The sequence below is a fragment of the Dromiciops gliroides genome, chromosome 5, assembly GCF_019393635.1.
Source record: "Dromiciops gliroides isolate mDroGli1 chromosome 5, mDroGli1.pri, whole genome shotgun sequence".
Classification (NCBI taxonomy): domain Eukaryota; kingdom Metazoa; phylum Chordata; class Mammalia; order Microbiotheria; family Microbiotheriidae; genus Dromiciops; species Dromiciops gliroides.
Genome location: NC_057865.1, coordinates 257,510,225 through 257,522,464, shown reverse-complemented (window position 1 = coordinate 257,522,464; position 12,240 = coordinate 257,510,225).

Here is a 12,240-nt window from a genome sequence, read left to right as displayed (position 1 = left end):
GAGGGATGGACAGGACGGAGCTGGGCTGCCGGTGCAGCTGGAGGAGAGAACAGGGAGAGAGGAGGCGAGAAGGGAGAGTGGGAGGGACGGGAGCGAGAGCAGCCTCTGCTCCTCCGCCTCCTCCCCCGCCTCCTTCCCCTCCTTTCCCTTGCACAGCTCTGGGTGCTCGCTTGGTCTCCAGCCGCCGCGGCGGGCGGCTGTAGCTCATTCACTCTTTATTAGCTCCTTCCAGTCCCCAACCCCTTCCGCACTGAGTGAGAAGCGGCGGCTGAAGGTTCGGGGAAGTACCCGCGTGGGGCTCTCGGGGGCTCCCCCCGCGCCTGCGTGGCCACCCCTCCGTCCGCTTTCTCCACCCGGGCAGCTCCTCCCACCCCTCAGCCGGCACCTCCTAGCCTGGATCTCGGGCTCCTCCTCCTCCTCCCTATTCTCTCCGCCCCCCGCCCCCCATCCCCGGTTTCTTTTGCCTTCAATTTCTCACTGGAAAGCCACCGAGACCAATCGGTGACTTCTGGAAGAGAGCCCGAGAAGGGGTGGCTGGAGTGCGCACAGGGGGAGGAGAGAAGGAAGAAGAAAAGGGTGAGGGAGAGACTTGTTCTCTCTCCTCTCCTGCCGCCGCGGCGGCGGCTGGTACAGATTTGGTTCCCAGCCCAGCCCTCTCGGTGCCAAGCACTGCCAGTCGTCTCCTTGGTCAAACTGGAAAGTCATCTGGAGAAGGAGAGGAGGGAAGGAAGGACAGGTTTGGAGAGAGCTGTGTTTTCTGTGCGTGCAAACACACACACACACACAGCCCCGAGAAAGAAATGGGACTTTAATTAATCCCCCCCCCCCCCCCGCCCAGGGACATCAACTCTGAAATGGCAGGTTCCATTGTGAGATCAGGTCATCCAGAGGAATGTTGGCAGGAAATTTTAAGGCGTTTCTGGCAGAGGACGTGGTTAAAGAGGAAAGGATGCAAGCAGGTGGGGGGTAGGGGGGAGATTAAATTAAGACAAAGAAACAATAAACATTCCTCGAGGCGACCAGAGACAGGTTGTGGGTGCACTTAGACACGCAGGAGTGCTATGGGAAAGATGGAGAAATCCCTAGTTCAGTAGTTCCTCTGTAAAGTACGGGAATCTTTCCAGGGTGACATAAACCTGGAGGAGCGGGTGAATTCACCGCGTTCCATTTCCTCGAGGATGGAGGCGGGACGCGCGCAGAGGGATTCCGGCACCGGGCTGGGGGATGGAGAGAACCCCGAGAGTACCAACGTTCTAACTCTCGTATTTACACCTAAGGCTGCCTTGGACCGCTAACAGCACTACTGCAGCGCCCCCTGCTGCATGGTAGCAACGATGCATGAGAACCTGAACATTCCCCTCCTCCCGAGTTGACCCTAGCCAGAGGAAACCCAACAAGTGTGGACAAGAAATTTGCTCCTCTGAACCCCAGTGGTGTTTGACGGTCTCCTGATAAACAAGGGCCTAAATTTCATCGCCTACAAACAAAACCAGCTGGCTGTATGATAAATAAGCCTCCATCTGCCTCACAAAGCTTGGTCCACCTGTTTGTAACAAAGTTGAAATCTGATAGATATTGTTTGTTCTTTTTATAGTATGCGTAGGCAATATTGATGTGCCCTTGAAAAAGCATTCTCTACCAGCTGAATGCATTTATGATATGTCTGAAGGTAGGGGTTGATTTGCATTCACCGTGTACTCAACCATAGTGGATTGTTGAACACTTAAAGATTAAATAAAAACAGATTGATAGTTCCAACCTTGTCTTCACCCTCTCTTTCCATGAGCTGCCCTTAATTTATTAAAATTTGATCCCAGTGTGTAATTTAAAGTTCCATTCTCCTTCTTAGTCAATAACTAAAACATAAATGATATTTTGGAATTGACTGTGGTCAGTAGCCTTAAACGGATTGCATTAGAAGAAATTAGCAACTTCAGTATTCCATGGTAGAATTAATAACCCCAATTCCCATAACCTGATGATTGTATGTCAAAAGCCAGAGATTCCATGTAAACCCCAAGCTCTCTACTAATTACCAGGGAATCTTGGAAACATGAGACTTTAAAGGATAATGGGGGGAAAAGAGAGGGGAAAGAGGGAGTTAAGAAAGCCAAGGAAACCATCAGCTCTGCAGAAGAGCAATGGTGGGAAATAACTGTACAGATAGACCTCTTCAATAATTAAGAGGACTTGGAAGCATGGAATTATTAAAAGAGTTTGGACTCGGCACACTAAGAGCTTGTAAGCATTTTCCAAGGTTGACTCCATTTTCAAGCCACCGATGGTTTTAAATAAATATTTCTGAAAAGCTGCTGGAAAGTGGCACATCCTGCTGTCCCTGATGAATGGGTGGCTGGGGCTCAAGCTGTATGTGCCAAATCTGGTAGCTTTTAACAAGTTTTTCTATTATTATTTAACATGGGTCTCCCCATCCTTCTGGTGCATTAAGCACTCCTTAAGACTTCTTTCAGATAGCCCTCAAGAGTTATTGTATACTCAGCCCCTGAACTTCCCAAACACCCCGAGTTCCTTCTGGGAAAATCATATTGAAGTTTTCATCAACTCCTGGACCACAGAAGTCATTTATTTAAAATTTAGGGACATTGCTCATTAATTCACCAAGGCAAGCTGGCCCACTGCAGGATATTGCTTCAGTTTTGCAAAGTATGGGTTGTTTTAACCTACTCTTGTCCTACGCAGATCTGGGGAATTAAACTGTACAAGGTGGGCTTTTCATCTTTGATATCAAGTGCCCCAAAGCCCTTATTTCCAAAACCCCAAAGTAAATCTGTTCCATGCATCCTCTATTCCAGTCACCACTTCCTCAATGAATTCTGTTTATGGGTTTTAGTACCACCTCAATGTTTGTGCTCCATTCCCAACCTTTTATTGTGTGATTCATACCTTTGGAGTGCCAAGTCCTCAGGGAAAAGATTTTGTTATTTGCTTAGGACATATTTAGTTTATTGTGCAACACCATCTTCCCTTTGGGTGTTGCATGAATATTAACTAAAACTCCACATATGGTCTTGGTCATAATTTCTACTTGTCCTAATATAACTTCCCTTTGAACAATTCATTTAAAAAGCATGCCAGGGGTGAAATGTGGCATGTAAATTCTCATGCTAAAAGGAATGTTTTTAATAATACCCACAGATCTGAAAAACAATGCAGTTCTTCCCCTCCCCCCCCAGTCTTTTCCAGCATCTAGAATTGCTGATCCATCTGAATTTGTCTTTTTTTTTTTTTTCAAAAAAAAAGGTGTGGGGGGGGGGGGCGGGAAGCAATACTTTCCCCTGCCTTGAAATCTTTTTTAGGATGACTGTGGACCAGAAAAACACAGGCCCAGCAGGTGAGATAGCTAGTTTGGGGGGTCTGGTATAATAGTGATATGCTTGTGGAATTACAGACTCTGGGCTCAGCTCCGGAAATAACCCTGCAGGAGAAAAACAACAGACTTTATGAAATGTGGGTCAGAGAGCTACAAGAGGTACTTAGGATGCTTGGGTAGCTAATGACAGTAAGTGCATTAGCTATATATCTTCCATCTAGATGTTTCTCAGCATACTGTAATCCATCACACTATGGAACCAAGTCTTTTTATGATCTGCGATACAGGCAGAAGGCAATCAGGACAATGTAAGCAGAGATATGGATCGAGTCATGGCTGTAGCAGAAGTGGGACTTCTAACAACCAGATGTTGCCAAAATAATGATCACTTAAAAAATCTCACATTATCTCAGCCTTCAGATTGAGTAGGTATGGGGGTGGGGGGAGGAGAAAAGGAGGAGGAGGATTGTAGAAATAACCTGCTAATAACAAGATCTGTATAATTGCAGACTAATGATAGAATCCAGAAATTCAATCAAGAAAAGCAGGGACAGCTTCCCTCACAGACTTTCTCAGTGCCTTCCTTCATAGACACCTCTATGAACAATGAGCCAAGCATTCTAACAACTTGAACAAGAAATGCAGAATCTTTTAAACAGGATCCTGAGCTCATTCGAACAGAAGTCTCTGCACCCTAAAGATGAAACTTAATGTACTTGATGAGGAGTGAAGAAATGAATAGGTTTGGGTGTAAAAATTAATTGGGACTTTGTTATTAGTAGACCTAGGTAAAGTCTATACGTTGAGACTAATGGTGGTACCATCTTCTTTCTTTATGTAAAAGTGGCTTCTTTGAAGACCCTGAAAACAAATCATGAAATTTAACTCCTCATAGCAGAGTGGTAGGGGCCCCATAGAGCAGAATACTGTATATGTTATCAGATATAGTCACAGAATCATAGGCTAATCTGCCCTAACACTGGAAAGACACCAAGAGGTCATCTAATCAATACCATCATTTGATAGATAAGGCAACTCAGACCCACTTTGGGCAAGTGATTTACCAGGGATCACATATGTATGAAAGCTTAGTTACAATTCTTTCTCATAAGAGAGAATTCGGTTTGGAGAAGGAGGCCTAAAATGTCAAAAGACAGAAGACCTGAATAAAATAAGGTGTCCCTGAAGTCCTAATGCTGCTTAGAGATTATTATTTTAAATGGCATGAGGATTTTGGGACACTATATTTTCAAGTGCCTTCCTTAGAGTTTTCATGTTTTTGTTTATTTGGGTTTTTGTTTTTGTTTTTGTTTTTTGCTTTTGAGGGGTAATGAGGGTTAAGTGACTTGCCCAGGGTCACACAGCTAGTAAGCTGTCAAGTGTCTAAAGCCAAATTTGAACTCGGGTCCTCCTGAATCCAGGGCCAGTGCTTTATCCACTGCGCCACCTAGCTGCCCTCTACCTTCCTTAGAGTTTTTACCAAAGGATGCCATCATAGATAGGCATCAGAGAGAAACAAACAATTTAGAACACTGAGGCTTCAGCTGGTACTCTCCACCCTACCCCCAGCTATGCATTTTTTTTAATCAAATTTCTAACTATTTCTGGGATGCCATTAATACCTAATTCCTGCACAGATTCCCATTTGTAAGTGTTGAAAGCATCCTGTGTTATAAGAATAAATTGTACTCAATCCTTATAGTCTCTCATTTTCCCCTTATAAATGTGCATCAATTATGTTAAGGATGTGACTCTGTGAACTTATTATAAATTGTGCCACTCAAATCACCAAACTTTATTACCAGTCAAGAATCAAGAATTTGCTGATTTTACTTAAAAATATTATAGTAAGGTATTTAAGTAATTTATGTGTGGGAAAGCAAATGAAGCATTTCTGAAACTGAACCAACATTCAAGAGCTAAAAATCTCTCTACTAATTTGTACCTCACTTAAGGTATGAAAACGATTTTTGCGGATTCTATTGAATTTTTTATTTAATTCACCCATAAAATGTTTGGAAAGTATAATTTGCCATTCAACTTGTTAATCCAATAAAATGTAAAATAAAGTCAGTGGGTTTTTTTTTTAACTTTTAGCAATAGTTATAATAAAGCTTCAATTTTTGACTAAATACATTTAGTTAAATGAGTAAATTCAATGTAACTCTTTATGAAATTATTTTAATAGCTCTGAGACAGAGAGACACTCTAAGCACAGTATATAGAGAGCCAGCCTCAGGGACTTAAAACCTCTATTGGCGTCAGTTTCCTTGTCTGTAAAAGGGGGATAATAATAGCACCCACCTTCTAGGGTTGTTGTGAAGATAAAAGTGAGATATTTCTGAGATTTGTTTTTTTGTTTTGTTTTGTTTTTGTTTTTGTTTTTTGCAGGGCAATGAGGGTTAAGTGACTTGTCCAGGGTCACACATCTAGTAAGGGTCAAGTGTCTGAAAAGTGAGATATTTCTTAAAACATTTTGTAAACTTTCAGGTATAACAGAAATGCTAGTTATTTGTTATTATTACTATCACTATCATTACCTTCTAATCTATTCCTCTTTTTACATGTGTCTTTACATAAGTGACTATATGTCTGTGTAGGCATATGATTATATGTATGAGACCCCTGCTGCATAAATATTTATGAATATTTCTATGCCCAGAGTGATTATGCTTATATTTGTATGAATCTGTAAGATTCCAGTGGACATGGCAGTGTCCAATTCTCTATAGACAAGCACTATGACAGATGACCATTCCAACACTTCTTGACCCTAACCCATTGTCAGAACATCTAGACTCAAATAAAGAGGAGGCCACTAAACTGTACATAAGAATCCCTGCCATCTAGATTGACTTAGAAAACTAAACATTAACATTATTTTGTTGTATTGTATTGTTACTTATTTGTTAAACCTTTCCTGATTACATTTTAATCTGGTTGAGCCACACCCAAATGTGTTGTGAGCCTCATATTTGACCTCTGGAGGACCTAAGCAGGTGAAACACTATGTATCTCCAAATTCCTCTGAAGGATGAAGATAAAAACCATTTTATATAGAATATGTGGAGTGGGAATGGGTCCCTAAGCTGCTTTTCCTTCATCCCTGGGCTCATGGTAGAGGAAGAGTCAAGAGGCAATAGTCAATATTAACAAATCTTTATTGGGTACCTAGTATGAAGAATACTATGCCACATTCTAGGGGAGGGAGGGTGGAGATACCAAAATCTAAAAGACCGGGAACTCTCCTCAGGGAGCTAACAATGTAGGGGGAAGATAAGCTATATATACAAATTCAACTCAATTTAACAAACATTAATTGAATGCTGGGAAGATCCAATACAATAAGTAAATATTGGGGGTGATCATACCTTCTCTGCCCAGGGGTCAATCAGTCAATATGAATTTATAAAGCACTTATCATGTGCTACACACTATGTTAAGTGTTAGGGATACAAATAAAGGCAAAAATGGCCCCTCCCCTCAAGGAGATCATATTCTAATAGGGGACAAAATAATGAAAAATAATAATAAAAAGTTATTTCAAGAGGTAGAGAACTTGGTCAAGGTCAGAAAATACCTCATGTAAGAAGTAGCACCTGGACTGAATCTTGGGATAAACTATTCCAAGAGGTAGAAATGAAAAAAAAAAACATTCTGGAGATGGGACAACAACCTGGGCAGAGAGCCAGAGGTAGGAGACAGAATATTACATATGGAGAATGGCCAGCAGGTCAATTTGGCCAATACCATGAGTACATATACTTTGTTTATATATTCCTAGAATCTAGCTTAGGCCCTCTGCTATTATACTGTACTCAGTAAATGTTTTCTGGATTTGATTGAATGGTGTGATACAGACACTACAGTACAAAATGATTCGCTTCATGCACACAAGACACACACAAATTAAAAACTATGTGAGATATGGAAAGAGAAGGGAAGGGAAGGCGAGGGAAAGCAAGGGAAGGCAAGGCAAGGGAAAGGGGAAAAAGAAAGGAAGGAGCTGCATTACCCAACTAGAGCAGACCAATTGGATCCCCAGTGGGACAGCTGCTAATCACAGAATGGTGGTTGTTGGTTGTCCTTTCTCAAAGAAGACCATGACACCAGAGAGTTGATGTCATGACTTGCAATGAATTGGATTTAAGTGAGGAAGGGCTGTGCAAAATCACCAGCCTTACTCTGAAAGAAGACTAAAACTGTGCATCAGAGCAAGAAGAAGAAGACCTCAACAGTATGCAAGATGTAGAAACAGGTGCCAAGTAGCAACTTTGTCATCTGCGTTCAGAAGTCCACATTGAGGAGGCACCTACAACTAGGGGTGGCATCCCAAGGTGAATAGTAGTACTGATCAAAGTTAATAGCGAATGGTAGCTATGACTTGACCTCATGAATGGAGTGGGGTTACCATCCCTGTCTCCTGCTAAGTCTGAAGCCTACAGTGAAATAACTGGGGCTAGAACCCCAGACCAATGGGGAATCCTACAGTTCTATCACTTATCCTGCAAAACTGTCTAGCTGGCTGACAGTAACTGAGTCCAGTAGCACCCTACCGGAATTTCTAAGCAGGTGAAAGACAACAGGAGTGTTGGACAAAATTAAGCCCAGGTCAAGAACTTGCAGAATTCTAACAAGGAGGGCAGGGATTAGATCACTTTGGGAACACTGCTACTCTCTAGCCTGAGCTGCCTCTGAGATCTAGACTAATACATCACTCAATATCCCCCAAGAAAGCAGCAGGAGAACCCAAAAGGACAAAATTACAGCCTAGACATTCTCACCAGAAGTTCACAGATTCTCAACGTAATATAAAGTCTGAAGTTAGGAAGTTGACTGGAAGAGTAAGTAAACAAACGAAGAAGAAGAAGAAGAAGAAGAAGAAGAAGAAGAAGAAGAAGAAGAAGAAGAAGAAGAAGAAGAAGAAGAAGAAGAAGAAGAAGAAGAAGAAGAAGAAGAAGAAGAAGAGGAAGAGGAGGAGGAGGAGGAGGAGGAGGAGGAAGAGGAGGAAGAAGAGGAACCACAAGAAGAATCTCACCATAAAGAGCTATTATGGGGATAAGTATGCTCAAGACAGAATTAGAAAAGGAGAACCACTTGAAAGCATCATTAAGCAAAGTCTCAATGAAAAATACAACATAGACACAAGTTAAAGCAGAATTCATGGAAGAAATAAAGTAAGAGTTGTTGGTGCTGCTGCTGTTTTTGTTGTTCAAGTGCTCAAAATGATTTCAAAAGCCAAATAAGAGTGCTAGAGGAAAAAAAAAATGGGAAAAGAAATGAGAGCTGTGGGAGACAGATTTGGAAAGAAAATTAACAGTTTAGAATAAGAAAGTTACTTATCCAAGGGGGGAAAAAAACCCTAAAAATGAGAATCAGTTCAATAGAAACTAATGACACCATGACACAACAAGGAATGCTAAAAACAAAATCAAAAGATAGAGACAGAGCTATATATTAATATGCAAAGTATTCTGTAGAAAAAATAACCTGGTAAACAGATCAAGGAAAGAAAATGTAAAAATCATTAGATTCAATGAAATGACAAAATCAAAGAGTCTAGATATCATATTTCAAGAAACTATGAAAGAAAAATGCCTAGATTTCTTAGGAACAGAGGATAAAGTAAAAATAGAAAGAATCCACTTTTCACCTCCTGAAAGTAATCACAAAGTGAAAACCCTCAGGAATATTAAAGCTCAAAGGCCAAAGGAAAAAGACAATACTACAAAAAGCTAGGAAGAAAGAATTAAAGTACTGAGGAGCCACAGTCAAGATCATACAAGATTTACCTGCTCCCATTACACAGAGCTGGAGAGCTTGGAATTCAGTATTCTATAAGATTCCATAAGATATTCCAAAAGACAGAGACTTAAAACAATGATAACTTCCCTAGAAAAGCTGAGTATAATTCTACAGGGAGAAGTAGATCTTTAATGAAATAGAGGATTTCCAAGTACTGATTTAAAAAAAAAAAACAACAAAGCTATACAAACACAGGAGTCAAGAGACTTTTAAAAAGGTAGATCGACGTGAACAATCAAAAGAAACTTTATAAACATGAACTGTTTGCCTTCACAGGGGTTGAGGGGCAGGGTGGAAGGAATGATTCAGAACCATTACCTGAGGTATAGAGGGAGTCAAATAAATTAGAGGGAATGAATGTAGTTTTGTTATTTTTTTGATGATTTTAAAAGAATAGAGAAAAGGGAGAGGAGAAGAGGAGAAAGAATGGAAGAACTTAATGACTCATATAATCAAGGTGCACAAGCAAAAATATATGCAAACAAGGAGGAAGGGATGGGGAAAGTAGGTAACATTTGAACTTCCTCATCTGAACTGATCAAAGAGAGGATATAAAGACTTGGGTAAAGAAATACATTTCACCCAATAGGGAAACAGTAGGAAAAAAAAGAACAATAAAAGGAAAGGTAGATTAAGGGATGATTAGTTTAAGCAAAACAAACTACGCAGGGTGGATTTCAAAGAGAATCTTAAAAGAAAATAACAGGACACTGTTATTGAACTCTGAGAGAAAAGAGAGGCAAAGGAACAGAAACAGATTATAACAAACCTAGAGCATTGGTGTTGAGCTCACTCTGTCTCTCTTGCATTATTCTATATATTTTTTTTTAATAAAGCGGAGTCAGGAAACAAAGAGAAGGAAAAGTATATCATAACTGTGAATATGAATGGGATGAACTCATCCATAAAGTGGAAGAGGATGACAGAATCAATTTGAAAGCAGAATCGAACAATATATTGTTTACAAGAAAGACACTTGGAACAAAAAAGATGCACATTGTTAAAATAAGGAGCTAGATCAAAACCTATTATGCTTCAGCAGAAGTAAAAAAACTCAGGTTCAACAATCAAGAGTTCGTAAAAAGCAACAACAAAAATAGACTTAATTAAAAGGAAAAAAATGAAAGCTATATTTTGCTGAAATGTACCATAAACAATGAATTAATATCCATACTAAATATATATGTGGCAAATGGCATAGTTTCAGAATACTTAAAGTAAAATTTAAATATATTACAGAAAAATAGACACTAAAACTATAATAGCGAAGGCACTCAATTTATCTTCTCTCAAAACTAAATAACTCTAGCTCCCCAAAAATGATCAAAAAGGAAATTAAGGGCCTAAACAGAAACTTAGAACAATCATAGATGATTAATATCTGGATATTATTGAATGGAAATATACAGAAGAATATCTATTTCTCAGCTGTGCATGACACAAAAAAATGGCCAAGTACTAGGGCATAAGAAACAAATATAGAAACACAGAAATGTTAAATATTTTTATAGACCACAATGCAATGAAAATTATTCAATAAAGGATTAAAAGAAGTAAAGAGAGGATTAAAAGAAGAAACTATTAAATAAGATACTAAAGAGCTGGGAAGCTAGGTGACACAGTGAATAAAGCACCAGCCCTGGATTCAGGAAGACCTGAGTTCAAATCTGGCCTCAGACACTTGACGTGCACTAGCTGTGTGACCCTGGGCAAGTCACTTAACCCCCATTGCCCTGAAAAAAAAGAAGAAGAAGAAGAAGTGATAAGGCAGCAGAATGGGAATGAAGAGGAAGGGACAAATATAAAAGCCATTTCATGGCAGGGTTTGGTGGCTAATTGGACATGAATGGCACGAAAGAGGAGTAAAAATAAGACTAGATTTTTTTTTTTTACCTAGTTGAATTAGGGAATAGTACTATAATTAACATAAATTAGGAAGTCAGAAGAAACATGGTATAGTTGATAGAGTGATAGACTTAAAGTGAGTGATGAACTGAGCTAAAAATCCTGCCTCAGTTTCCTCATCTTTAAAATAAGGGAATTTTGGGGGCAGCTAGGTGGCACAGTGAACAAAATACCAGCCCTGGATTCAGGAGGACCTGAGTTCAAATCCGGCCTCAGACACTTGACACTTACTAGCTGTGTGACCCTGGGCAAGTCACTTAACCCTCATTGCCCCACCAAAAAAAAAGGGCAGGGGGGGGGGGGTGTTACTCAATGGCCTCTAAGGACCCTTCCAGCTCTAAGTCTATGATCTTTTGATCTGATTATCTTTCTCCACACCAAGCCTTCTTTAAATATGAAAGTCAGTAGGGTAAGATGGAAAATACACTGGCAGAAATTTTTTTTTTAAATGGATTTTGAACCTGTTGAGTATGAAAGATTATTGTACCATCCAAGAAACAAAATTTTGGAGGCTGTTGAAAATGCTGACCTGGAGTTTGGGAGAGCTAAAAATATGTGGACAGAGTTAGGTGGTACCTATATTGAGGGGCAGGGTGGAAGGAATGATTCAGAACCATTACCTGAGGTATAGAGGGTGGGGCCTGGAATCAGAAAGACTCATCTTCCTGAGTTTAAATCTGGCTTCAGACTGACCCTAGTCAAGTCACTTAACCTCTACTTACCTCAGTTTCCTCATCTGTAAAATGACCTGGAGAAGTAAATGACAAACCACTCCATTGTCTTTGCCAAGGAAACCCTGAATGGGATCACAAGGAGTCAGATACAACCGAAAACATCTGAACAATAAAAATATGTGAGCCTTCACCATAGAAGGGAGAGAGTCAAGACATTGATATTACTAAAAGAAAGAAGGAAAAAAAGAGAAGAGAAAAATAAGGGCAGCACTTTGGGGGGGACACCCACATTTAGTGATCAGGTTGAAGCAGAAAAACCAGTAAAGGAGACCAAGGACTTAGAGAACATAAGAGAACCAGAAGATTGTTATGTAAAGAAAGTCAAAGGATGGGAGATTTTCAAAGTGGGTGAGAAGATAAGGATATAATCAACGGCATCAAAAGTAAAAGAGAGGTCAGGGGAAATGACTGAAAAAAATCCACTGTATTTGGAAATTAGATTATTGATATTCCTCGAGAGAGGTA